We start from the raw sequence: 26,747 nt of genomic DNA, 5'->3' as shown, positions 1-26,747 counted from the left end.
TTAAGCTGAATCCATATGACTTGCTGATGTAAATATAAAGTAAATATAACACTCATTGTATCAATATTCAAAATAGTGTATCCACCCTAGCAGCATTGCAATATCGAGTACGACCAGATACCGAGTTTGCGCACAAGATGAAACCGCATTTGCCATACGTAAAATAAATTCATACACGCACCACTAGTAGACACTGTAGAAAACAGTCTCGGTACTCGTCTCATATTTGTATACATTGCTGCAGTAGCACGAGAACCGCGGAAGCGAACGATTCATGCTTATCATCATCTTACGCCTTCCACCCGCGCGCCGTCGCCGCAGTGATTCTCCGTAGACAGGGTTACTCAGTAATAATTCCTCGCTTTATATTTATAACGCTGTGACGCATTTACGCGAACCGCTAGTTATATCCAATTCAACATATAACTGTTTCTATACTGCCCAGTGAATAGTGATCCCTTTCGAAAGATAGTGACACATTGAAGAGAAATTCGCAAAACCTTAGTTACGATAATGATATCGAGTACAAACCAATTAAAGATTCGCAAGGAAATTACATTGAAAGTCTGTGCTCAATACGGCAATGAGAAATGTTGTCTGCAATGACATAACCCTTAAGCAGTGTTTGTAGAAGCCAGCTGTGTGTACTGAATTTTTGCATGGTTAGTACAGAAACTTGTTAGCCCTTATATCTGCATGCTGTGTCCCTTGCAGATGTTTGTATTCTCTAATACAAGCATGCTCGTTCAGCATAACAATATCGTCGTCGTTGTCGTCGCACGTCGCGTTGTTTCCATTCTAGCGCGATGATGCCCACCTCCGCTAGGCAGTGTTGACGCCGCTTCCAGATGATTCAGTGTGAGGAAATCATTCACGTTCTATCCAGCAACCAACAAACGTGTCGGCCGCTTCACCCGGTCACATGAGTTGAATGTATTCGCGCCCTCGCATATGTACTTGCTTTTATCATCCCGTCATACCGCAAGCGTAACATTGAAATCGACTGCTTTTTGTATTCGAGAGCACAAAAGCGTTCCTAGTTCTATCGATAGGGTGAAGTTCGTCAGCGAATATTTAGAGCATGTAAATTGTAAATGCCAAGGTCAGGAACCAAAGTGTACGAATTTTTGGTGAAAGGCTCTGAAGCTATCATGTCACAGCTTGGTGCCTGGCTGAGCGCTACTTATTTTTTACTGATTTAAATACTACAACAAAAATTAATGTCTTTATGAATATACATATATTGGAATATGGGTTGATACAATTGCTGCAGAAAAATGATTTTTAGCATAGTCTATTATATAGAGTTACGCAAAGAGGATCTTCTTACACTTATTCTGAATGATGCTCTTATTATTCTGTTGAAAACTTTCACTTTTGTTCAACCCTTCAAGTGACGGGAGCGTTCACTTCTAAAGCTTTTGATTTCGATAACCTAGTGCAAACACGTGAGTTTCTTGTTGCTACTTTATTGGGGAATCTATTGATGTTTTTTGAAGCTGTTTCTAGATCAAATCTAATATATTTCAATTCATGCGTTTTAATTCGCCATAATAATCATTAGGCGATAACAATACTTCCGCCTCACCAACAAGCATTTGTTTACTTTGCTCGATAGGTAGACGATTTGACAGTTCAATAGGTAGATTTGGCTTCACTCTTTGCGCAACTCTATATATAATAGACTCTGATTTTTAGTTAGCCCCTGCATATGGCAACAAAACTGCGAAATGGTATTTTAAAGTTTCCGTTTCCTCTTCTACAAATCCTTCTCTCTTATGCCTCTAAGAAGTAACTATACTTCCAGTTACAATAACAGAACTCGTCCGTACTTCATGAATCCAAACTTGCAAGATTCTTCATTTGAATCTATGAATTATTTCAGGAACGAACACATATTAACATTTTGAAGGGTTACACTTCAAGACAAAATTTTCAAAACGACTTATCTGCTTTTGTAGACAAAGATTCAAACGACAATTTGACGAATCTGATAGCTCTCCCACGCAAACCAACACCATCAACAGGTAGCGGAATCCTTCTACCAAATTTTGTCTTGACTTGTAGAAGTATTCTGATTGGGATTTAATCACCCCGAAAACTTGTGTTGTTCCAATTAGCTTTTTATGATGAAAAATAAATCAAAACATCGGGCGCTACTAACTGACAACCTCCTAACTGTTCAGTGAGACAAACATAATCTAACATAACAAACATAACATTAGCATTAGCATTTAGCAGTTCGCACAAATTCGTAGGTGGTACAAGCCAAGACTATTGTATGAGAGTAGCATCACTTTCATCTGTTACCACAGATATTGATTTGGGACTAATCACTAACTCTTAGATGGAAGCAATCACTCTCCGATAGTCGAGATCTGTCCTGGCCACGTCCTTGCGAATGCTGAGGAAGGGGAAGGATGGTTTGTTGGACACCTACTTAAGAAAGATGCAGAGAACTCTACGACCTCTCATAGGTGCCACGGGAGGTTTTGGGATTGCGTGGAAGGTTATAACAGTAGGGAATCGTTTTGGTATAACGTGAAACAGAAAGAACTAAGATAGAAATACAAAGTAGGAAAGGGACTAGCCTGGAATTGAACCCACGACCTCCTGCTTATAAGGCAGAAGCGGTAGCCACTAGACCACCGAGCTCGTCATTCTAACATAACAAACATAACATATCCATAAAAAGGTAATGTTTGTCTGACTGAACAGCTAGGAGGTAGTGTTTGATGATGACTGAAGTCTAATAAGCCAAAACGCGTAACGTAAAATTGCTGCTTTGATTTATTTTTCACCTAAAAATATGAATAAAATATCAACAAAAATCTTGGAAGAATTACCTGGGATCTTGTCGAAGTTTCGCAGTCAGTAATTTTCACCTATTTGTTTCTCATTGCATTTGAGCCATTTAGAACGACCAGAAATCGCATAAAGAAAACATTGATAATGTCATATTTTCATACCTGTAGCTCCTCCAGGAATCCCTCGGGAAGCTTTTCCAAGAGTTCTTCCTGGAATTCCTACATAATTTCATCCACATTTATCTAGCAATTTCTCTTGTAGCTCCTCCAGGAGTTCCTCCGGAAGTTCCTACAAGAGATCCTCCGGAAGTTGCTCCAAGAATTGCTCCAGAAGTTCCACCAGGAATTCCTCCGGAAGCCCTCCAGGAATTTCTCCGGAAGCTTCTTCAGGAATTCTTCCTAAAGTTCCTCCAGGAATTCCTCCGAAAGTTACACTAGGAATATCTCCGGAAGTTGCTCTAGGAATTTCTCCGGAAGTTTCTTCAAGAATTCTCCTGAAAGCTTCTCCATAAATTCTTCGGGAAGCTCTAGGAATCACTTTGGAAGATTTCTCATAGAATTCCTCGGAAGGTTTCTCCAAGAATTCGTCCCAGAATTCCTAACCAAATTTTTCAGGAATTCCTTCGGAAGTTCTTCCATGAATTCTTCCGAAAGTTCCATCAGAAATTACTTGAGATGTTCCTACTTGAATTCTTCGGGAAGCTCCTATAGGAACTCTTTGGAAAGTTCCTTCAATAATGCTTTACGGAATGCCTACAAAAGTTTCATCAAAACTCTCCAGGAATTTTGTTCAACAAGGTCAATGGAAGTTTCTCAGGTAATTTCTCCGAAAGCCCCCGGGTAGTTCAGGTACTTTCTAGCAAACAATGCCATTGACTGCGAGATTTCTAAATTCATTAGGAAATACTTACTTATCCAATTCCAATTTCATCTATGAAGTTTTGAACTATAAATTATTAGAAAATCACCGAAATTCAGTCATTTTATTCCAATTAACTTGTAAAAAATTATCAAAACATCCGTAAATTCCCAGATCACCGATGTTTTCAGTAAAATGAAGTACCGAATTTCGAGTCTCTGTTTCAGTGTGTATAAAGCCTGTCCACGTTAAATTTCGGACAGCCATCTTCAAATGTGATTTTTTAAAATTTTCACAAACAACTGAGAAGATCAATTTACACACAGCTGAACCTCTCCGCTTTATATGATACTTTCAGCATGTTTTCATTCTCGTACAAATTGATGAAATGGCTAAAATTTATTTGGACATCATCTCAGTGTCCGAAATTTAACGTGGACAGGCTTTACTTGAAGTTTTTCGGGAAATTCCCTCAGAAACTATTAAAGAAATTCCTTCCAAAAGCCCCAGTTTTTTACTACAAAAAATTCCTACGGAAACTGCTTCGATATATTCCTCCAGAATGAATTCACGATAATTTTTGTAGGATTATTCTAAGGAGTTCTTAAAAGATTGTTAAAAGGAGGTTTCCGAGGCTCTTGGAAGGAAGCTTCCGAGCGAAGGTATTCCCAGGGCTACATGTGCACCGCTAAAATATTAGATGCCGAAAACTTCACCATCTAAAATCAATCGGTAAGTGAAAACGAGGGCCCTCCTTAGCCGTGCGGTAAGACGCGCGGCTAAAAAGCAAGACCATGCTGAGGGTAGCTGGGTTCGATTCCCGGTGCCGGTCTAGGCAATTTTCGGATTGGAAATTGTCTCGACTTCCCTGGGCATAAAAGTATCATCGTGCTAGCCTCATGATTAGGGTGGCTCAAAAAACACTTTTTCAAATTTTTTGATGGGCCGCCCTCTTATTCGGTTCTATTTGATGCCCTGATGCTCTGGACAAATTTTCAGCCAAATCGGTCAACGTTTTGGCAGTGCTGAACTCGTTGGAAGTTTATATGGAAAAATGTATGCAGAAACATCCAAAAACAGTGATTTGCAGTTGGACGGCACAATTTACGATCAAGAACAATGATACTCATTCAGTTCTTGTAAAATAAAATACAGAATGTTATGCTGAAAACCGCGAGAAGATTAGAGTTTATTACACAAAGATATTAGCATTTTACTGAAGTGTTGTAGGGGTGAATTTATTTCTTTTCAAAGGTAAAAGAAACGAAATTTGCTCAAACCCCACGGCAGAGAAATGCTAATAACTTAGCCGGGCAAACTCGAATCTTCTCGCGGTTTTCTGCATAACATTCTGTATTAAATTCTCCAAGATCTGAATGAGTATCATAGTTCTTCATCGTAAGTTGTGTAGTCTAGCTGCAATTTACTGTTTTTGGATGTTTCTGCATACATTTTTCCATATAAACTTCCAACGAGTTTAGCACCGCCCAAACGTTGACCGATTTGGCTGAAATTTTGTCCAGAGCATCAGGGCAGCAAATAGAACCGACTAAGAGGGCGGCGGATGTAATGCCAAAAACAACAAGAAGAAGAAGTGAACACGATAACTACTTACTTACTTACTTATGGATCCTGTACACCTCCGGTGGTGCAAAGGGCCGACTTGAAAGATCTCCATCCTGAGCGTTGCCCGGCTATCGATTTAACCTGTTGCCAGGTTAGATTTCGGGCGACTTCTTTTATTGAGGCTTCACCGCCATGAGCCTCAGGGTCTGCCTCTGCTGCGATGTCCCGCTGGGTTCCAGTCTAATGCTTGTTTACAGATTTCGTTTCCGCCCCTACATAGAGTGTGGCCGACCCAGCCCCACTTCCGATCCCGAATTTCTGTTGCTATCGGCCTCTGGGGACAACGACGATGGAGCTCGTTGTTTGAGATCCAGTTGTGAGGCCACCAGGCCCGAATTATATACCGCAGGCATCTGTTGATGAACACCTGCAGCCATTGAGTGTTCTCCACTGATACATACCATGTTTCGCTAGCATATAACAGCACAGATTTCACGTTAGAGTTGAAAATTCATATTTTGGTGCGTTCACTTATCTGCCTGTTTTTCCAGATATTTCTTAAACTCGCAAAGGCAGCCCTTGCTTTCTTGATCCGTGTGCCTATGTCGATCTTGGTACCGCCGTCTGACGCCATTTGGCTACCAAGATATTGGAAGCTTTCAACATTCTCCACTGGTTGCCCGGCTACTGTGAAACTGGAAGGAGTCACTCGATAACGGTCAAGCTGAAATATCCGGAGGCCAGTGGAGATATGTCAGCTTCCACACTGATATTCTTCCCTCCCCCTTCATATGGGTGCTTGGCAGAAGGAAAGTCGTGTGATATGTGCCATCACAAATATTGCCCTCCGCTCGCTTTCAAATCGACTTCTTTAAAAACATTCTTTATGCCTGCCGTATCCTAACGGAACTATCAATTCTATACTTTCGCCTCTAATTCTATCATGAACATGTACGTCTAAGTTTGGAAGATGATATTAGCATTTCCATATCAAAGTGAAAGTTATTTAAAAATATGTGTTATGCAAGCCACCTTCGAAGACTTGTATGCAAGCCTGGTTATTTTCTGTGAACGGTTTTGAGAGGAAAGTAACAAGAATTCAATATAATAGTTTGTCCAAGCAAAAACCAAATATGTTTTCATTAAAGTAAGTTCTATTGAATGTAAATATGATATCCTCAGGCGCGATAAATTTTCAATAATTGCTCAAGTGATATGGTGTATTTACTCTCTATTGAAGCTCCTTTATTATCTTCATTCGAATAACGCAAATACGAGAACTGTACGCAGTTCTATATATTTTGATTATTCCTGCTATTTATGGTCATTCCAATACTGAAATTTGGGCGGAAAACTATCAATTATTAGCAAAATCAATCAACGAATTGATAAGTTGCATTTGATCGTTCTTGTGTATGATTGCATACAAGCTGAAGCGACGTTGACGACTAAGCAACAGAAACCGGAAAACGTCAACAACCTACTCGTGCGTGGGGGACTTTTTATTTGATTCGCGTTGAAAATGCTGCGTGGATGTTGCAATAATCCCAATGCAATTTCTTTTATCTATGGTCAGTTTATAACAGTGAAACGGGAAAAGTTAACTAGTTTTATCAAGCTTTGTTATGTGCTAAGACGCAAAGTTTTGCGCCAGAAAAAAAACTTGGGCTCCGCTCCACTTGTGTGCTGTTCAACATGTTACAATTACCCGAGCATATGGTTGGATGATCTGCTAATTCTGCACTCTGATATTTCTCTAATTTAACAAAACAACGGCATGAATGAGAAAATTTACGATGAAGTTACAAAATGTTTGAGTTTCAACTTATTTTCCGATTGCTGGAATGTGGAATGAAATGATAACAGATTACGTGTGGTTATTGGAAGTAAATCGACCGAAAAAAACAACCAGAAACTGAGCAGAATAACATTTTAGGAGAAGGAGAAATGTTGAGCATAAAATGAAAAAAAAAATGGATATTTTATTAAAAGTCGAATGAAACATATTTACAAACTGACTAGTATCTCTATATTTCATTCTACATTTTCATATCCAAGTTCCTCTGCCCGCATGTTAATGAATTTTTGGTGGCTTCGAACTGGTGGTGATAGCGTCTGTATGCAAGTTTTTGAAACGGACTTGGTTGGAATATTTTTTAATTAAATTCACTGAACTTAAATTCAAGGGAAACCGAATAGAAAACAATTGTAACGTGCAAATCTGATGGAAATTCATTAGATCAGATGTGCTTATACCGTTTCGGGTATTGATTGACCCAAAATTATGTTTATATACTTCATGAAAGTCCTTCGAAAAATGAAAATTTGTTCAAAGTAGCGGTATTAATCTAGCTATATCTCAAAATTTGGACGTGTTAGAACATATCTGAGGACAGATTCGGATTCAGCGAGCCAAAATCTACTGAAGACACATCAATTGGTTCTGAGGACCCGCAAAAGGTTAAATTTTGTTCCCCTGTGTAGCTGGCAATGTGATCATGGTAGATCTTACACCGTAACACACCGCGCAAAGGAGTCTACCCAGCGTTACGAGGGTGATAAATACACAATAGTGGAAGAAGCCCCAAAACGAACCCCCGATGCAAAACGCCTTTTGGGTACTCCCTTATGATGGCCATAACAAAACTAAACCTAAAACTAAGTTCATTTAATTTATTTTGATTCTCTCCGTTTCAATTTCTTGTCTATTCTGACCTGAACTCCAAGCAGCACAAGTCGAGTGAAACTGGTTGCAGCAACTTAATTGTGACTGAATCTGGTCACATACAAGTTTCTGCGATCTATGGGCAACTTGTGTGCTGCTCGGGATAGGAGTTGCTGGGTAAGAGGCTAAGGAGATGGGGTCTATTTTATTCCTTCAGGTACGCGAAATACCAATGGTACGCTTTACCCAGCATTTGCCGTGCCAAACTATGTAAGTTCGGCTAAAAAAGTGTCAAAATAATAGATAGGAAGGTAGGAAAAATCGAAATTTGCCACATTTTGCTGAAACATCTAACATTTTGGCTCACAATGTACCATGTTTCTCCACGCACTTTCCATACCAGAATTCTGGTTCACCGACGCGTGTATTATTTATTTATTTATTTATTATCAGACTAAGGCCGGAGTGGCCTGTGCTGCACATAAAAGTCTTCTTCATTCAGCTCGGTCCATGGCTGCACTTCGCCAACCACGCAGTCTGCGGAGGGTCCGCTAATCGTTCTCCACCTGATCGATCCACCTTGCCCGCTGTGCACCTCGCCTTCATGTTCCCGTCGGATCATTGTCGAGAACCATTTTCACCGGATTACTGTCCGACATTCTGGCTACGTGCCCGGCCCACCGCAGCGTGTATATTGTTCCCAAAAAGCTGCCAGCTAAAAGACGTTTTGCTTCCCGAGTTTTCCGGCAATAAAATATCTTCACTTTTTGGAAATGTTAATATTATCAATATGATTGAGATTTTCTACAATTTTAAGATGGCATCAGCCAGCTATATTATTTAACTATTGCATGAGGTAAAATACCCATGAAAATCGTCACAGCTAAGACATTAAAGTAGTCTTTGCTTAGATAGGGCATATTGCCTTTCATTCCTCTACAGAGAAGGCATTGCGCATCTCAACACGAAACGAGTTGATAATAGAAACTGTCGCGCAAAAAAACTGTAGATTATTGGCTCAGATGTTACTGTGAAGTACTCTACAAAATTAGAGCATTATGTCGGATTTGCATTGAACGCTTCCTTCTCGTTATCGAGTCTACCATCGTGCACGATGGTGATGAAATTGCCTTTGATCCGCAGCTTACACATTTTTGTGAAGTATTGGCTTCCAGATGAAACAAGCTAATAACATAATTGCAACAGCTTTAGTTAAATTACATGTGACTAACGGTAATTTTTACAGCATTTTTTTCGAACGAGGTTATTTATTTATTTGTTTACTAGCAGACCCGACGAACTTTGTTTCGGCTAAATTGATTTATTATCTGAATGATTCTCGAGTTATGTAGAAATTTGTGTTCCATTTGTATGGGAGCCCCCCTTTCCAATGGAGGGAGGAGTCTCGAACCATATTAAGAACCTTTCATGGCCCAGAAAACCCCTGCATACAGTTTTTCACGCAGATCAGTTCAGTAGTTTCGGAGTCTATAAGGTTCAGACAGACATAAACGGAAAAGTCTACACAGATAAGAATATGTTGTGATTTTAAATGTATTTTCATGCACATATTTGGAGCATGCAAATAAACGTAACATTACATCGATCTCACTCTTCTTTTAAATTGAAATAAATTTAAACTGTGCTTGCTTATAAAATTCAATCAAATTTAATTTAGTATCGAATGGTAATTCGTTTGATAAGATAAGCTACAATTTTTCACGTCGTTGAATTTTCAAAATTATTTGCTGTGTACGTTTGTCTACGAAGGGGGACGGGAGGGAGTATACCAAGAGTCTACGTAGACTTTTTATTTTATTTTTAATTTTTAAATACAATCTTTTTCTATTCTTGGCTTATTTTAAAAACAATGAATAAACCACCTTTGTGCGAAATGGACGCAAACGAAATAACAGAAGTATTCCAGATTGCTTCAGCACTTGTGGAAACTGATGGACTAGAAGGTACAGCAATACATGCCTAATAAGGAATGTGTGCTCGTGGTGATCCGAATATCGGCAGCGGTGCTTTCGGCTATGGTGAAAACCGTTATTGTAGCCAGTGCACTATGGTCCAGGATTCAGATTTACGCGGAAAGATGCATTTTACGCCAAAACTATGTTTTTTAGAAAAAACTGTTGTTCTACAAAATTGTTCGAAATGGTAAGGCCATCATTATGGTTCTACCAAAAATAGGGTGGCCCATCATATAAAAAAATTATAAAATATTTTTCTTTTTTCTCAGAATATTGACATGTTATGTTTTACAAAGTTGTAGCGTAGCTTATTCCAATCAATTTTGCTAAAAAAAACTTTTTCTGTAGCTCTTAAGTTGGCTGATTTAGAGCAATTTTACCTAATTGGATTAGGGTGTACCTCAAAAAAACTGTATTTTTGATCTACTTTTTTTGTTTTACATTTCTCGAAGACTTTTGGGGCTTTTCAAAACGCGTGTTTTGCTATAAGAATATCGTCTGTATCTTCTTCGGTGGCGAGTTATATTAATTTATTTGAAAAAACATAATTTTAGTAAAATTGATAAAACTTGAGATAAAAAAATAACATATCCCCAATTTTTTGACATAATAAAGAATATTAATTTCTCTTTCAAATGCTGTGTAAATATATTTTTTTGGTCTGCCCTAACCGGAGATATCAACTTATGAAAAAAATGTAATTTTGACAGAAAAACGATTATAACTTTTGATCGGAAAAAGATATTGAGCATATTCACCCATCAAAAGTTGCATTTTTTGAGCTCTAAAAGTCACCTGAAGACGACTTTTCGAGAAATGTAAAACAAAAAAAGTAGATCAAAAATACAGTTTTTTTGAGGTACACCCTAATCCAATTAGGTAAAATTGCTCTAAATCAGCCAACTTAAGAGCTACAGAAAAAGTTTTTTTAGAAAAATTGATTGGAATAAGCTGCGCTACAACTTTGTAGATTATAACATGTCAATATTCTGAGAAATAAAAAAAATATTTTCTAATTTTTTTTATATGATGGGCCATCCTATTTTTTGGTAGAACCATAATGATGGCCTTACTATTTCGAACAATTTTGTAGAACAACAGTTTTTTCTAAAAAATATAGTTTTGGCGTAAAATGCATCTTTCCGCGTAAATCTGAATCCTGGACCATAGTGCAGTGGCACTACATGGATCGGCGTCACGATTTTTTATTGCGCTCATTTCTTTGTTTTTTGATTTCTCCGGATTTTTATAAGACGGAAGAATCTTTTGAAATTCTCTAAAAATCGAAGAAATTCCACTTAAGTAATGGTCTAATATCTTTTGGAAAACTTTTCGACATTTCCACTCGGAATTCTTGGAAATATCCACAGAAACTTATTTGGAAATTGCATAAGAAATTCTTCAGAATTTTCCTAGAAATTATTCCTAATTTCAACGAAAGCGAATTGAAGAGAAACTTTTTAGAAAAATCTTTGGAGTTTCCAATAAGAAAATTTCTATGAATCTACATGAAAAAATCCTCGGAATTTGCAACGGGAACTCTTAGGTTTCAGCGATTTTCTGCAAGGAATTGTCCGTAAAGTCCGCGTAAAATTCTTTTGAATTTCCATTGGAATATTTGCTGAACTTTCACCGGAAATTCTTCGGAATTCCAGTGAGAAATCTTTAGATATCCACGGGAAAGTCGGAATTTCAACGACAGTTTCTTCGGGATTACCAATGGATTTTTTTAGAATTACCAATGGAAAATCTTCGGGATTTTCAAAGAAAATTGTTAAAAACTTTCACAGGAAAATATTTGATTCTGTCTCCGAAAATTTTTCGAGTTTCCATGGAAAAATCTTTGCAATTTCCTTTGCAGTTTTGATGGAAAATTCACCAAAATTCTCACAACACATTCAATCGAAATTTCCACCTCAAATCATTTGGAAGCTCTTGGGAACCCCACAAAAAGTTCTACTTATTCAAAGTCTCCTTAATAAAGATTAAAAAAAGTTCTATTTGTGTTTTACGATCTACGAAATTTCAACGGTAAACTGAACGGAATGTTTACTTAGGGTTCTTAAGAGTATCAACGGCAGTTTTAGGATTATCAATCGAAAAATTCTATGAAATTTCTACGAAATATTCTTTGGAATATCGACGTGTTATTCTTAAAAACTTACACTTGATAGTCTTCGAAATCCGCTCTTCTTCAGACTTCCACGAATTTGAACCGGCGTGGAATGTTATAGATCAGTGATATAATACAGCAGCGCGATGATGCAAAAATGTCAGCGCACACCTCTAGAAGAAATTGAATCCATCGGATAGTTTGAAATCTAGTTTCAACAGCCGTGGACAGAGGATTCAATCTGATTTTGTTTTAATTTGAATTTGTTCTGTTTTTAATTAGCGTTAAAATTAGCGTTTTGTTTTAATGTTTTTATATTAAAATGGATATTAATAACTTAATAACAAAACTCGTTACTGATCTCCGTATTATTTCGAAACACATATGACATTTAGTATTTTTTTTGGAAAAGTCTACGTAGACTTTAAGGGGTTGGGGGAGAAGTTTCGGAAAAGTCTACGAAAGTCTACCAGGGAGGAGGGAGGTTTGAAAATATGAAAATTTGGTCTACGTGGTTTATGGACAGCATTACAAAAACGTATACAAGAATCTTAAGAGTTGTTGTAACCATAATTTGTTCGCTAGTAAAACAGATGGCCTAAGTCTTCTAAGGGGAATAAACAGCGAGGTTTGCTCAAGTAGAGCAGGGCTGTCGAAAATAGTTATGTTCCAGTGTTTTTTTAGTTCAAACTATTTAAACAACAACCTGCACCCTATTTGTAACTGTCTTTGTAAGAAAAACGGTTGAACTTAATATCGCAACATGATGGAAATCTGTTTTTTCTACTGCATGGGATATCCCACTAGTCTATGAAGCCGGTTCCCAGCTCGTTAGTGGTGTCACCGCAATGGTAAAAGGCAACAGCTCATTGTACGGTATTTTTGTATTTATCGTGGTAGCAAATTGGTATTAGATAATTTTTAATGATCTTAAAATCTTCGAATTTTGCTAAACGAATGAAATATATCATCTTTTACTATGAATTGAAAATTATATGATTACTTCATAGAGTCTGATGGACCCCCTGAAACTACAATCCTGTTTCAAAGAAATTTCAAATGGTTTGCTGGCTACATTAGCGGCGATGCCCCGCTCCCTGTGGCGTCACGTAAAACTGTGTGTATTTGTTTTAATGCTATAAATGTACTGAGTAACCAGTCGGAGCTCACAGCAGCGCGAGCAGTTTTACAATTACACTCATTAAAAATGTTTATTACCACCATACCATTTATGAATCAACTCGCACTGGCAGCAAGTGAGCGGGTTTAATAAAAACAAGCTCTGCATACTACACATGCCTGCTTACCAATCTTCTACTATTGGAAGGTATTCGCAAACGGAAGAGTTGATGGATCACTTCAAGAATTTTTGAAGCTGCTATTGGATGGGACAATCCATGCATTTTTTACTTTACCACACGTTCTTATTTTGTGATACTGTATCAAACTGAATTTATCATTTGCATATAACTATAGATGATTTTAAGAATAACAACCTTGTCTTCTTTTTCGTCGTTTAGCGCTCACAATAGTTGTTCAAATTTTCAATTACTTATTTGAATTGGTTTTATTTTCAAAGGTCATAAAACTAGGTCCCATAAATCATAATATTTTATGTTCTGTATAACTTAGCAACATTGTTCGAATCAACCTTAACACTTCTACTTGGCGAGAAACACATCACGTTTGGAAACCGCACCTTGGTGCACGGTTTGAAAACCTCCTGTACCTCCGTATCGAATTGAGAGGAACGTACATGTTTGAAGTGTTGTGTACTCGAACTCATACGACGATTGCGCTGTGTGTAGTTATATCTGCCAAAGCTTCTCGGTGAACGGAAAGTTCAGTGCAAGCTTCTGCTTCTCCTCCACTTCGAGTTCTGACTTACAAACGGCTGGAGCGCACATCTCACACCGTGGTCGTCGTCGTCGCGGTTGTCGTCGGTTTGGTGCTGTTGAATGGGTTGAGCTGGATTTGACTTAAACGTTAGACTGCATTTGAGAAGAGACTCTGTAAGTGCATCTGCGCTGTCTTTCTTTGCGACTGGCTAGTGCAAATTTGTTAAACATCTATTCACAGTGCTAGTTGTTTTCGTTTCGGAAGTGATCATTTTCGGAAGATATCTCACGTGAAAGTAGAATTACGGGGCAAGAAAAGTGACAGTGGAAGTTGTACTTGGGTTTCCCCTTGAGCGCGAAGTGACCTCAAGGATGTTGCGGAATGCATTTTAAGGTGCCTTACAGCGAGAATAAAGAGCGAGTGCTGAAAGTGTGAAGCTGTAACAGAAGAAAGAGTATTACGTGTCCTTCGGGTGCAGTATATGAATAGTGATTTGCGTTTTCGCATTGCCCACGGTTGGACGGTTGAGCGCAACTTTTCCAAAGTAGATTAGCCGTTTTTCACCATAGTCAATATGCATCAGCGCAGAACGTTCGAGGTAAGTGATGAAAATGGAACAATTTTCCAACAACGTGCGAAAGCATACAAACCAATATGGTGTGGGCGGTACTGTAAATAAGGTGGTATTTAATATGCTTGGGAAATAAACATAATCGAAACTGTCTGTTCGAAGTAGGTGGAAACTGTTTGAGTATAATGAATCCAAAATTCGAAACGACTTTGTTATGGCATATCATTATTGGTATGCATTATTATTTCGTTTTGAAAGTTCTAATTCAATTAATCACCAATGCATCACCAGAAAATATTTTTTAGTTTTCATTACGATTCATTTTAATCATATTCAGCTGTAAACTTATTTGTTACGAAAAAGATAAACTGTTCCAGTAATATAACAAGAAATTCAGATTAGCATTGTTCTGAAAATGAAATAATTTTCGATATTATGCCTTTCTCGTATAACGAGGTGTAACGAAAGAACGAACTTTGGATATGAGGTCCGACTCAGCTGGACAAAGATAAAGCTGGACAAAGACGTCTGTCTTTGTGTACATAAGCAATGTATGTGCACTAAGGTGGTTCAAAAAAATTATTTTGCTCCACGAAACTCATCTGATTCGATTTCATGTTCTAAGTGTCCTCCAAAAATTTGAGCTGATTTAGATAAAAAAAATCTGATTTAGAACAAGTTGTTTCAAGTTTGCATGGAAATTAGTATGGGGAATTTTTTTTTATTATACCGATCATGGCGCTTCTCCATTGAACGCAGGTAAAAAGAAAACCTAAAAAGCTGGACGGAATACTCAAAAGCTTTCACTCATCGAAAACCACATCTTTATTATTCACCCCAATAATTAGTAATCGTACACAAAATTCGGTGGAGTTCCAAAAAAATCGGGAGCGAAAATAACCTAGCTTTTACCGAAATGAAACGAAGTTCCTGGGGATTTCAAAATAAATTGCAATCAAATTCACCCCTTTTGTTATGAAAAAATATCGTCTGTGCCGCTGAATAATACATGTAGTCAATATTATTAAGGCTGCACTGTTAGATTTTCTTACAATTCTTTATAATAATATGTATAATGTACATTAGGGTAGTTCAAATTAAAAAAATGTGACAATTCCAACTCCCATATGTCTATCAGCTTCTTTTTGGTAATGAAGGAGTCCTGGCAAAATTTCAGTCAATTTGGAGGTGATTTAGGGGTGGTGTAAAGGCATTTTATTGTTAATTTTATTGTTTATTGTTAAATAAATGGAAAAAAACTTTGAATTTATTTAAAGTATCCTTTCATTTATTTAGTTAACATCTAAACAGATAACACTGAATCAACAATTTGACGCCACAATGCACGGTTCGAGGCCGCATCTCTCCATCCTCGGATACGCCCCACGCTCGCCAAGTCGTTCTGCACCTGGTCTGCCCATCTCGCTCGCTGCGCTCCACGCCGTCTCGTACCTGCCGGATCGGAAGCGAACACCATCTTTGCAGGGTTGCTGTCCGGCATTCTTGCAACATGTCCTGCCCATCGTACCCTTCCGGCTTTAGCTACCTTCTGGATACTGGGTTCGCCGTAGAGTTGGGCGAGCTCATGGTTCATTCTTCGCCGCCACACACCGTCTTCTTGCACACCGCCAAAGATGGTCCTAAGCACCCGTCTCTCGAATACTCCGAGTGCTTGCAAGTCCTCCTCGAGCATTGTCCATGTTTCATGTCCGTAGAGGACAACCGGTCTTATTAGCGTCTTGTACATGACACATTTGGTGCGGTGGCGAATCTTTTTCGACCGCAGTTTCTTCTGGAGCGCGTAGTAGGCCCGACTTCCACAGATGATGCGCCTTCGTATTTCACGACTAACGTTGTTGTCAGCCGTTAGCAAGGATCCGAGGTAAACGAATTCCTCGACCACCTCGAAGGTATCCCCGTCTATCGTAACACTGCTTCCCAGGCGGGCCCTGTCGCGCTCGGTTCCGCCCACAAGCATGTACTTTGTCTTTGACGCATTCACCACCAGTCCAACTTTTGTTGCTTCACGTTTCAGGCGGGTGTACAGTTCTGCCACCTTTGCAAATATTCGGCCGACAATGTCCATGTCATCCGCGAAGTAAATAAATTGACTGGATCTGTTGAAAATCGTACCCGGCTGCTATACCCGGCTCTCCGCATGACACCTTCTAGCGCAATGTTGAACAACAGGCACGAAAGTCCATCACCTTGTCTTAGTCCCCGGCGTGATTCGAACGAATTGGAGTGTTCGCCCGAAATCTTCACACAGTTTTGCACACCATCCACCGTTGCTTTGATCAGTCTGGTCAGCTTTTCAGGCTGTTCTCGTCCATAATTTTCCATAGCTCTACGCGGTCAATACTGTCGTATGCCGCCTTGAAATCAACGAACAGATGGTGCGTTGGGACCTGGTATTCACGGCATTTTTGAAGGATTTGCCGTACAGTAAAGATCTGGTCCGTTGTCGAGCGGCCGTCAACGAAGCCGGCTTGATAACTTCTCACGAACTCGTTCACTAATGGTGACAGACGACGGAAGATGATCTGGGATATCACTTTGTAGGCGGCATTAAGGATGGTGATCGCTCGAAAGTTCTCACACTCCAGTTTGTCGCCTTTCTTGTAGATGGGGCATATAACCCCTTCCTTCCACTCCTCCGGTAGCTGTTCGGTTTCCCAGATTCTGACTATCAGTATGTGCAGGCAAGTGGCCAGCTTTTCCGGGCCCATCTTGATGAGCTCAGCTCCGATACCATCCTTACCAGCTGCTTTATTGGTCTTTAGCTGTTGAATGGCATCCTTAACTTCCCTCAAGGTGGGGGCTGGTTGGCTTCCATCGTCCGCTGAACTGACGGCGTTTCTTCTCCTGAAAAAGGCGGGTCTGCTGTCTCCGCTTCCGTCTATAACGTTCCACGTTCTGCCGGGTACCTTGCTGCAGCGCGACCGCCCGCGCTGCGTCCTTCTCCTCCAGAATCTGTCTGCACTCTTCGTCGAACCAATCGTTCCGTCGACTTCGACCCATATACCCGACGTTGTTCTCCGCTGCGTCGTTAATGGCTGCTTTAACTGTACTCCAGCAGTCCTCAAGAGGGGCCCCATCGAGCTCACCCTCTTCCGGCAACGCTGCCTCGAGATGCTGCGCGTATGCAGTGGCGACATCAGGTTGCTTCAGTCGCTCTAGGTCGTACCGCGGCGGTCGTCGGTACCGAACATTGTTGATGACGGATAGTTTTGGGCGCAGTTTAACCATCACCAGATAGTGGTCCGAGTCGATGTTAGCGCCACGATATGTCCTGACGTCGATAATGTCGGAGAAGTGCCGTCCATCAATCAGAACGTGGTCGATTTGTGATTCTGTCTGCAGTGGTGATCTCCAGGTGTACCGATACGGGAGGCTGTGTTGGAAGTAGGTGCTACGAATGGCCATATTCTTGGAGGCGGCGAAATCAATTAGTCGTAGGCCGTTTTCGTTCGTCAGCCGGTGAGCGCTGAACTTTCCAATAGTCGGTCTAAACTCCTCCTCTTGGCCAACCTGAGCATTCAAATCTCCTATGATGATTTTGACGTCGTGGCTTGGGCAGCTGTCGTACTCACGTTCCAGCTGCGCGTAGAATGCGTCCTTATCATCATCAGTGCTTCCGGAGTGTGGGCTATGGACGTTGATTATGCTGAAGTTGAAGAACCGGCCTTTGATCCTCAACCTGCACATTCTTTCATTGATCGGCCACCACCCGATCACGCGCCTTTGCATATCGCCCATCACTATGAAAGCTGTTCCCAGCTCGTGTGTGTTGCCGCAGCTCTGGTAGATGGTATGATTACCTCTAAACGTTCGCACCATTGATCCCTTCCAACAAACCTCCTGCAGCGCTACGATGCCGAATCCACGGTCCTTGAGCACATCGGCGAGTATGCGTGTGCTCCCGATGAAGTTGAGAGATTTGCAGTTCCACGAACCGAGTTTCCAATCGCTAGTCCCTTTTCGTCGCAGTGGTCTTCGTCGATGGTTCCGGTCCGTACTCTCTTGTTGATTGTTCGTTGCTTAAGTTTTTTAAAGGTTGGCTTGCAGGGCCTGACACCAAACCCCTAAATTTCCGAAGGACCATTCCATCTTGTTCCCGGTGGACCATGGTGCACAATTTCACTTAGTCCCTCGCTGGCACTCGGACGATGATCAGCCGCCCTAACATGGAGAACAGACGCTGTTGTGAGCCGATCCTGACATGGAGAACAGACGCTCAATAAGATTTGCACCTCCGAAGAGGAGCAAACCCCCCCTTCCCTGTCAGCATACGACCATAGTTCCCACCGGGGTTGGTTACCCGATCTTCCCTAAGGTTGCTCGTATCCCGGCCAGCACCGCGGGGAGGTAGGGATAGGAGTTGCTGGGTAAGAGGCTAAGGACCGCGAGATGGGGTCTATTTTATTCCTTCAGGTACGCGAAGTACCAATGGTACGCTTTACCCAGCATTTGCCGTGCCCGTGAAATGAAACGAAGTTCCTGGGGATTTCAAAATCAATTGCAATCAAATTCATCCCTTTTGTTATGAAACAATTTCGTCTGTGCCGCTGAATAATACATGTAGTCAATATTATTAGGGCTGCACTGTTAGATTTTCTTACAATTCTTTATAATAATATGTATAATGTACATTAGGGTAGTTTAAATTTAAAAAATGTTCGACAATTCCAACTCCCATATGTCTATCAGCTTCTTTTTGGTAATGAAGGAGTCCTGGCAAAATTTCAGTCAATTTGGAGGTGATTTAGGGGTGGTGTAAAGGCATTTTATTGTTAATTTTATTGTTTATTGTTAAATAAATGGAAAAAAACTTTAAATTTGTTTAAAGTATCCTACAAATGTCAAATAGCTATGAATTCGAATGTACAACTCCATTCTCTACTTTTGGAATCAATATAAATGAAACCTGCGGTTAAACTCATACGTTTGTGAGTTGATTTAAAGGTTTTTTTTGGACAGAGAGAGAGAAAAATGGCTAAAAAGGTGCAATTGGCCTCAACTTAGCATACAGGATGTCTGCAAATTATCCGTACAAGAAAATAGGTTTACAATTATTTTTATAAATGAATTTAAAAACCAACGCGCATTGCATGTTATTATAATAGGTTTGCATAAAACAAGCTGCATTTGATCATATCAAAATGACGACCATATCGTGCGCTAACGCTTTTAAACGTGTCGAGAAATTATCACGATAGCCGCACGTTTTCATACCGATACTCCTGAGATAATTCTGATAACTATAAAATGATTTCGAATATCTCAGTGACGTATTCGGTGTTCTGCTGGCTTTTGTTTTCAAGATGGACCACACCAAAAGATAAATTTGCTTCTTATTTGCCGAGTTAGAATGTTTTATCTTTTTGTACAAAAATCCTGGAAAAAGTATCCACAAATGCTAATAGTCCTTATTGCCTATGAGCTGACACCCAGTATTGCCAGAAAATGCATTTATTAAAACATGCTGAGCTGTAGAACCCACAGAACTACTGAGTGAGTCAATTACTATTTATTTTTGCTTTGTAGAAGCAAACTGTCAAAATCTGTACGGATAATTTGCAGATGAGCAAATGAACAAATGAAACAAATGAGCAAATGAACTCAAAATGAATTAGCTTTCCCCAGGTTTCGTTTATATAGACTCCAAAAATGTACATTTGAATTTATAACATTTGTAGGATATTTTAAACAAATTCTAAGTTTTCTCCATATAAATTCCCATATAAACATAAATTGCCTTTGCGCCACCCCATATACAATGTGGACAGGTGTTGATCAGTTTCAGATACCCCCCTCCCTTAGAGTGGACAAATGCTCATATAAATTTGAAAACAAAAAATATGAACCGAGGACATTTACCATACCCTCTCTCCCCCTAAAACTGTCCACGTGGTAGGGGAATAATGGGTAAAAGCGCCACCCTAAGAGTAAAAAACCATACCTCATAATTAACATAAAATTTTACGTTGAATGACCCCACATTCAAAAGAACATTCGTTTAGCTATTACTAAAAAATAATGGAATTATTTATTTGGTTACATTTCAATGTTTTTTATTCAATGTTCATAACGTCCAAAAACCACTTGTCAATTTTCGGACGGGGTAAGACGGACCACCCGCAGGGTAAAAGCGACCACCTGCGGGGTAAAAGCGACCACCTACGGAGTAAGGGGCAAGCCAGAGTAAACGCGACGTGCGATGCGACGCGACGCGACAGTGCAATTTGACAGCCTGTTGATATTGATTGTTATTCTTTTACGTGAGTCGCGTCGCGTCGCATCGCTCGTCGTGTTTACTCTGGCTTGCCCCTAAGACGGTTCTTTGAAGTTTGCAAAGAATTTTCAGCTGGTTTAAAGGTTCCCCCAAACACAAGCGACGCGATTCTATCACTTCGCGACAGCGATTCTGTCGCTATTGGTATGGAAGCGTGAATGGAACATTGCCTGCAGCGACCCAACGATAGAATCGCTGCGACTAGCTGTCGCCGTCGCGGCGATGAAATCGCTTAGGTCTGGGGGAGCCTTTAAGGCGAAATGAGATAGACGAAAAGAATAGACAAGATAATGTACGAAAATAGTTTAGACATATAACATTTTTCAAGGACCATCCATAAATTATGTAATTATTCGTATACAATTTGTAATACTGTAACACACCGAGGTAAAATAATATAAAGTGGCCAAAAGTGCAAAATGTCGATAATAAAATAATATTTTGTTTTATTCACTTAGGAAATGATCATAAACTACATCACGCTAGGGGCAATCCATATACCACGTGGACATAATTTTAATAGTTTCAAACCTTTTCCAGTAATCGTTTTTCGATTATACATTTTACGATTGAATTATATATGGTATCGTAGTAGATTATACACCAATTTTACCATGAATAATGTTGATGATAGCCTCTACAATTTTTGGTTTTTGGATGATACACTGAACGGGTCGTTAAGTATCGTTACCATTTAAAAATGGCCTGTTTTGCGAACAAAAAAAATCCGTTTCATTGAGGTTACAATCACTGTATGATACATTCGATGATTCTCTGAATAATAATCTTTTGGTGTATGATCGAGATTTAATAATTAATAATTTGACATTTTTCGTCTGTATCATAAAATCATAAAAGAGCTATTACTTGAAAAATTATCATTCCATGAATAGAAACTGAATAATATAACCGATTCGATGAATGGTTCATTTCTATTCGGGCCCTACCTCCCGATGTGTCTTACTTTATGTATGAAATCTTACATGTTTTTGTATAAGTGGTCGCGTTTTCTTAAACCGTACCCCCTTTTGTATGTACACGTGGTATATGGACAGCCCCCCTTCAACAAAAAACGAGGTTATTCCCGAGTAACACACATGTCTTTTGAGCAGTTTATACAACTCATATGTAACCAGAACAAGTTACATTTGAGTTACTGCAACCAGATCGGCCTGAATTGTGTTACTAAGGTTTGAAGAAGTGTTGCGTCAAATAAAAATAAATTGAGTATCAATATTAAAACCAAAACAGAGAATGCATGCGTGACAGTGACGTAGCCAGAAAATGGGTGGGGGGGGGGGGTTTCTGAACGTTTTTTTTTAATTTCTTCTAAAAATTTTGTCTCTGGGGAGGGGTTTATGCCCAAAACCACCCCCGTGGCTACGCCACTGATGGGAGATAATGTGTGATGTAATTGATCAACGTTCTCTGAATAAATTATTTTAATATGTGAGCTTCAGATCACTCCATATTTATATTGTTTTTTCGGTTTAACTTAAGGACAGAATTAAAAGAAGATCAAATGCATTTTTATTTATTTGTAGTTGTATTTTCCTCAGACTACATTACCAGAGAAAGAACAAAATACCTTTTTGAAGGATTGTTTATGTTGCTTGCATAACAGTAGTTTGATGATAAAAACAATAATGTGTATAATTCATAACACTCGTTTGCTGCTTTTAAGCAGAGCTTACAAACCCAAGTTAAATCCAATTTAGATGGAAAAGCATGAACGCAAAAAAAACTTAAATGATCTCTTAAAGATTCGAAGCCTCTGAAATTATCTACGAACACTCATAACACTTGTTTCCAGCTGTTTTCAAGCAGGCACTATGGAACCACTTTCCACAGTTGAAGCAAGATGTCCAGTCAGTTCCATCATTTGAATCCGAGAAAACATTACCACACTTATCGCATAGTGTGTCTTCCTCGGTAAGCAAAGCCATCGATTTCTTGGACCTCGGTTTCCTTGCCTTTTTTATTCCTTTGATTTCTTTCGACGCTTTGGCTTTCTTCAGTGTTTCAGTGTATTCGTCCGATGTTATTACCGTTGTTTTCTCCGGCGCACGCTTTCTTTTTGTAGTACGAGAGCCTTGCATTTTGGGCAGTGGCAGTATGCATGAGGGAGGCACCGTGAACGAACCGTTCAATGAACTGGAGCTATCGAGCTGGGGTTTGACCAGATCACAGTCGGTATTGTTCAAGATTCCGCTCGACGTCGATGGTTGTGGATCGTGTAGAACCACTTCTGCTTCGGAGATACCATCTGGGTTACGATTCAGAGGTGTCTGAGGATCTGTCACGTCTTCTACAGCAGCCGCTTGATCCGTCACTTCCGCTGGTTCAAATGCTTCGTTGCCATAAACATCTGGATCGAGTGGAACAATGCCCGTTTTACGGAATCCACTTTTAGCTGTTTCTGAAGTTGCAGCCTTTGTGAATGCTTGGCCCATAAGGTCCGCAATGTCGTATTGCCCAACCGTACGACCTGGATTGTTCCGCATGAATTTTTCAACCACGTCGGCATAAAAGGTTTTGAACGGTGCCATGAAGGATACGTCCAATGGCTGAAGCTTATTACTGCAGTGTGGAGGCAAAATAAGAACATCCACATGGTTTGCCCGAGCCTTTTCAGAAAATGCCAAGTTTTTCGTGTGAGACGCGTGCCCATCGAGAATAAGTAAAACCGGCGAGTCTGCTGACGGGCGAGCATGCTTCAAAAAATGGTCGAAAAAGATATTGAACTGATCAATTGTCATGTATCCGCTTGGATTACACGAAAACGCAGTTCCCGCGGGGGCTCCCCTCTTCAACGCTTCTTGCATCCGTACTCGTGGATAAATCAGGAAGGGTGGGATGTAGTGACCAGTTGCTGACATACACATAGTCGCTGTGATTGTTTCTCCTCTTTCAGCAGAGGTTATGGCACCGACCTGTTTCTTCCCCTTGAGGGCGGCGATTTTCTTTTTCTTCGGTGGAACCTAAAAAATTAATAATTATAATAAACAGTTTGACTGTAACAAGAAACATTACTTACCGTGCACACAGCCGTTTCGTCAGCGTTGTAAATTCTCGTCGGATCGAATTGTTTCTGCTGCATGATGGAAGCCAGAAGACCGAAGTACTTATTGACGGCTGGCTTATTAAAGGCTCGCGCTCTGGCCGTGGAAGTTGCTTCCGGCTTCCGAAAAGCAATTTTAGGATTGCGCTCCAAAAATCCCACGAGCCAGTCCTTACCAGCCATTCGCTTGTCCTTATTGAATGTATGAGGCAAATTATTTTTCTCTGCCAATTCAAATGCCAATTCTTGAACATCGCGCATGGTAAGTCCATAGAACCGGTTCTCCAGATCAAGCAAATGTTGAACAAGTTCTTCTTCTTGGGCTGGGTTAAAAACAGGAACTTTGGATCCGAGCTTAACCGTTTGTGTAGGATGGCGTGTCTTCATATGCTGGCGGAGGGTTGTCCTAGGAATCAGGTATGCGGTGGAAGCAGCTCTAATGGACATACCGCCAAGGATTGCTGCTTTTGCGTTGTTCAGCTGCTCCACTGTCCACTGCATCCGTGATGTCTTCCTCGTGTATTTTCGTGGCATCTCTGCAAAAACAGCAAGCACTACTTAACATTCACCCAGAAAGAACTATCACGAATAAATCACTACATGCCGGGCCGTTTTACCCCACAAAAAATGGCCCGTTTTACCCCCAGCGTACAATTTATACTTTTTTACTTATAGCTCTAATTTTACAGCAGTTTACATACCTTATTCGATACACACAGCAGTAGAATGGACAAATGAAGATCACTGATTGAAAGAATCACTCAAGTATCGTGTCTTTCGCAGGAAAAAACCTTAAATTCGTTGCCACTAAAATTAGATCGCGCAGCGTCGTTACCATCAACTAGTTTGTTTTGTTTATTGTTTTGACATTTCATGCATTCATGTGTTGCAAAGTGGTTTAAAATGGTTAAAATTAGCTTTTAATTCCATCTGTAGAAAAATATTTCAAGAAGCTTGAGCATTTCGCCTAAAAACGGGGGTGGGCCGTCTTACCCAGGCTGGCGCTTTTACCCATTGTTCCCCTATATGGACAGCTCCCTAAATCACCTCCGAATTGCCTGAAATTTTGTCAGAACAGTCATCAAAAAGAAGTTGAAGAAGGAGTTGGAATTTTCGAACATTTTTCAAATGTGAACCGCCCTGATGTACATTGTTTATGAAAACTGGGCATTTGCGAAACTGCTAGTTTCTTATACACAGACAAAAATATTTTGCGATTTTAAATGTATTTTCATGCACATGTTTGGAGCATGCATATGAACGTAATATTCAATCGATCTTGCTGTTCCTTCAAATCGAAATAAATTTAAACTGTAAATAGTCAAATTCAATTGAATATCGAATGTTAATTCGTTTGATGAAATTAGCTGCAATTTTACACGTTGTTGAATTTTCAAAACTATTTGCTGTGTACAAATATTGTGGAGGACCAAACAATTTTGCAAACTAGAGATGAGCCATAAAGACAATAATAATAGAAATTTTGCAAGCGTTACTCACAATGTTTGAATAAAAATCGTTTAGTTTTTCCCGATACTTATGCGTACAGAATATCTGGTTGGCAGCAGGTATACAAAATCGATTATATTGGCTATAGGGTTTCGAATGATATTTTTTGGCAGGGTCCCATTCCCAGAATTGGGTCAAGAACAAAACATATTTGGGGTCATTATTTTGCAGAAACTCCTCCGCAATCATGTGTTCTCACTCGAGAGTTTACGTTGCAGCTAGTTGAAATTGAACTTCAGGAAGCAATACCCGATTAGAAGACCATATCAAAATTATATCAACATATGTTATTATGTTATATTAAATTTCTATAATAAAATTTTATAGAAACTTGGAGTAGGATGTTGTTAAAATAACTAAATGTTGTTAAATAACTAGAATAACTAATTTTAAAAAAATACTAGTTGTAACAAAAAGCTTTCAAATTTTGTTACAATTTCATTACAAAAACAACATATTTTGTTATAAATTGAAAGACAAAAATAACTAATTTATAGCAGAATCAGATTCAATTTTTATCATTGTGCAGTTGAAAATTGTTACAGGACTTGACAAGTCTTCAGGTTGAGTTTTTTTTTTGTTTAAGCAAGATTATTATTCATGAACATAAAACTCAGCCCCTTACAAATTAGGCGGCCTTTTGAAAATTATTTCAGCGGTGTAATGTGATATCTATTAACAGCGGACTGTGCTCAGCGTGAAGTACTGCAGTGAGAAGTAAGAAATGAGGAGGGAGAAATAGGAAATAAGAAGTGAGACGTCTATGTCTTCACTGTGAAAAGTGAGACGTATAAAAAAGAAGTGCTGAATAATAAATAAGCAGTATTAGAAAAAGTACAGTAGAACACTGCTATTCTTCGAATATTCACATTTTATCCGGGCAAATTGTTGATCATAAGTCATCCAATGTATCTAAATATGGACCACGGTATATCATTTGATCCAAACTCCAGGACAATTTAGAGATCTTCGAGCATCATGTCTTTTGTTTCCAATTTAAAAATCTAAGATTTGTTGAAATTACAAAACGTTTACGCTGCTCGGTTTTTTTCCGTAGATGAAGAGGTAGAGTTGGGATCGTTGCGCGGACGTGAGCTCCTTCTTACCGTTGTTTGGAGTTGTTGTGGAGGGTTGTTGTCGGATTCGGTGGGAAATGTTGATTATATTTGAAAGAAATAATTTAAGGTTAGAATTGTTTATTGTAATTGCTGGGGGAGGTTTTGCATGGCGAATAGAGAATAAATAGTGATAGGGGAACTGTACCGATCTCTATCTCATTTAACACATAGGGTAGTGAGCTAATTCCCGTCGTAGTAGGTAGTGCTTGGTTTTTAAATCTAATTTATACGCCAGTCCAACTACTTACTCTAACTAAGTTGTATGTATCAAGTATTTTAGAGTTCCTAGTTTTCATTGTGTACTATTAGCGCATTGAACAGATCATAGTTTATTGAGAATCGGCAATCAAAAATACCCTTCAAATTTT

The 26,747-nt window shown here is 39.4% G+C and overlaps 1 protein-coding gene across 3 annotated transcripts in view; it reads left to right on the top strand.

Annotated features, from left to right (window-relative positions):
• Positions 1-247: 247 nt before the first annotated feature.
• Positions 248-26,747, top strand: part of LOC134205229 (ATP-binding cassette sub-family D member 1) — a 127,631-nt gene continuing 101,131 nt past the window's right edge. The window contains exons 1-2 of one of the 3 annotated variants that reach the window (XM_062680299.1): positions 248-347; positions 14,066-14,423. The gene's annotated coding sequence lies outside the window, so the exon portion shown is untranslated. Of the gene's footprint in view, positions 348-372; positions 663-13,645; positions 13,999-14,065; positions 14,424-26,747 lie in introns of those variants that run through there. The other 2 variants (XM_062680298.1, XM_062680300.1) reach the window with 2 other exon arrangements.

This window comes from Armigeres subalbatus, chromosome 1, assembly GCF_024139115.2.
Source record: "Armigeres subalbatus isolate Guangzhou_Male chromosome 1, GZ_Asu_2, whole genome shotgun sequence".
Classification (NCBI taxonomy): domain Eukaryota; kingdom Metazoa; phylum Arthropoda; class Insecta; order Diptera; family Culicidae; genus Armigeres; species Armigeres subalbatus.
This window is presented reverse-complemented; position numbering and strand designations above follow the sequence as displayed.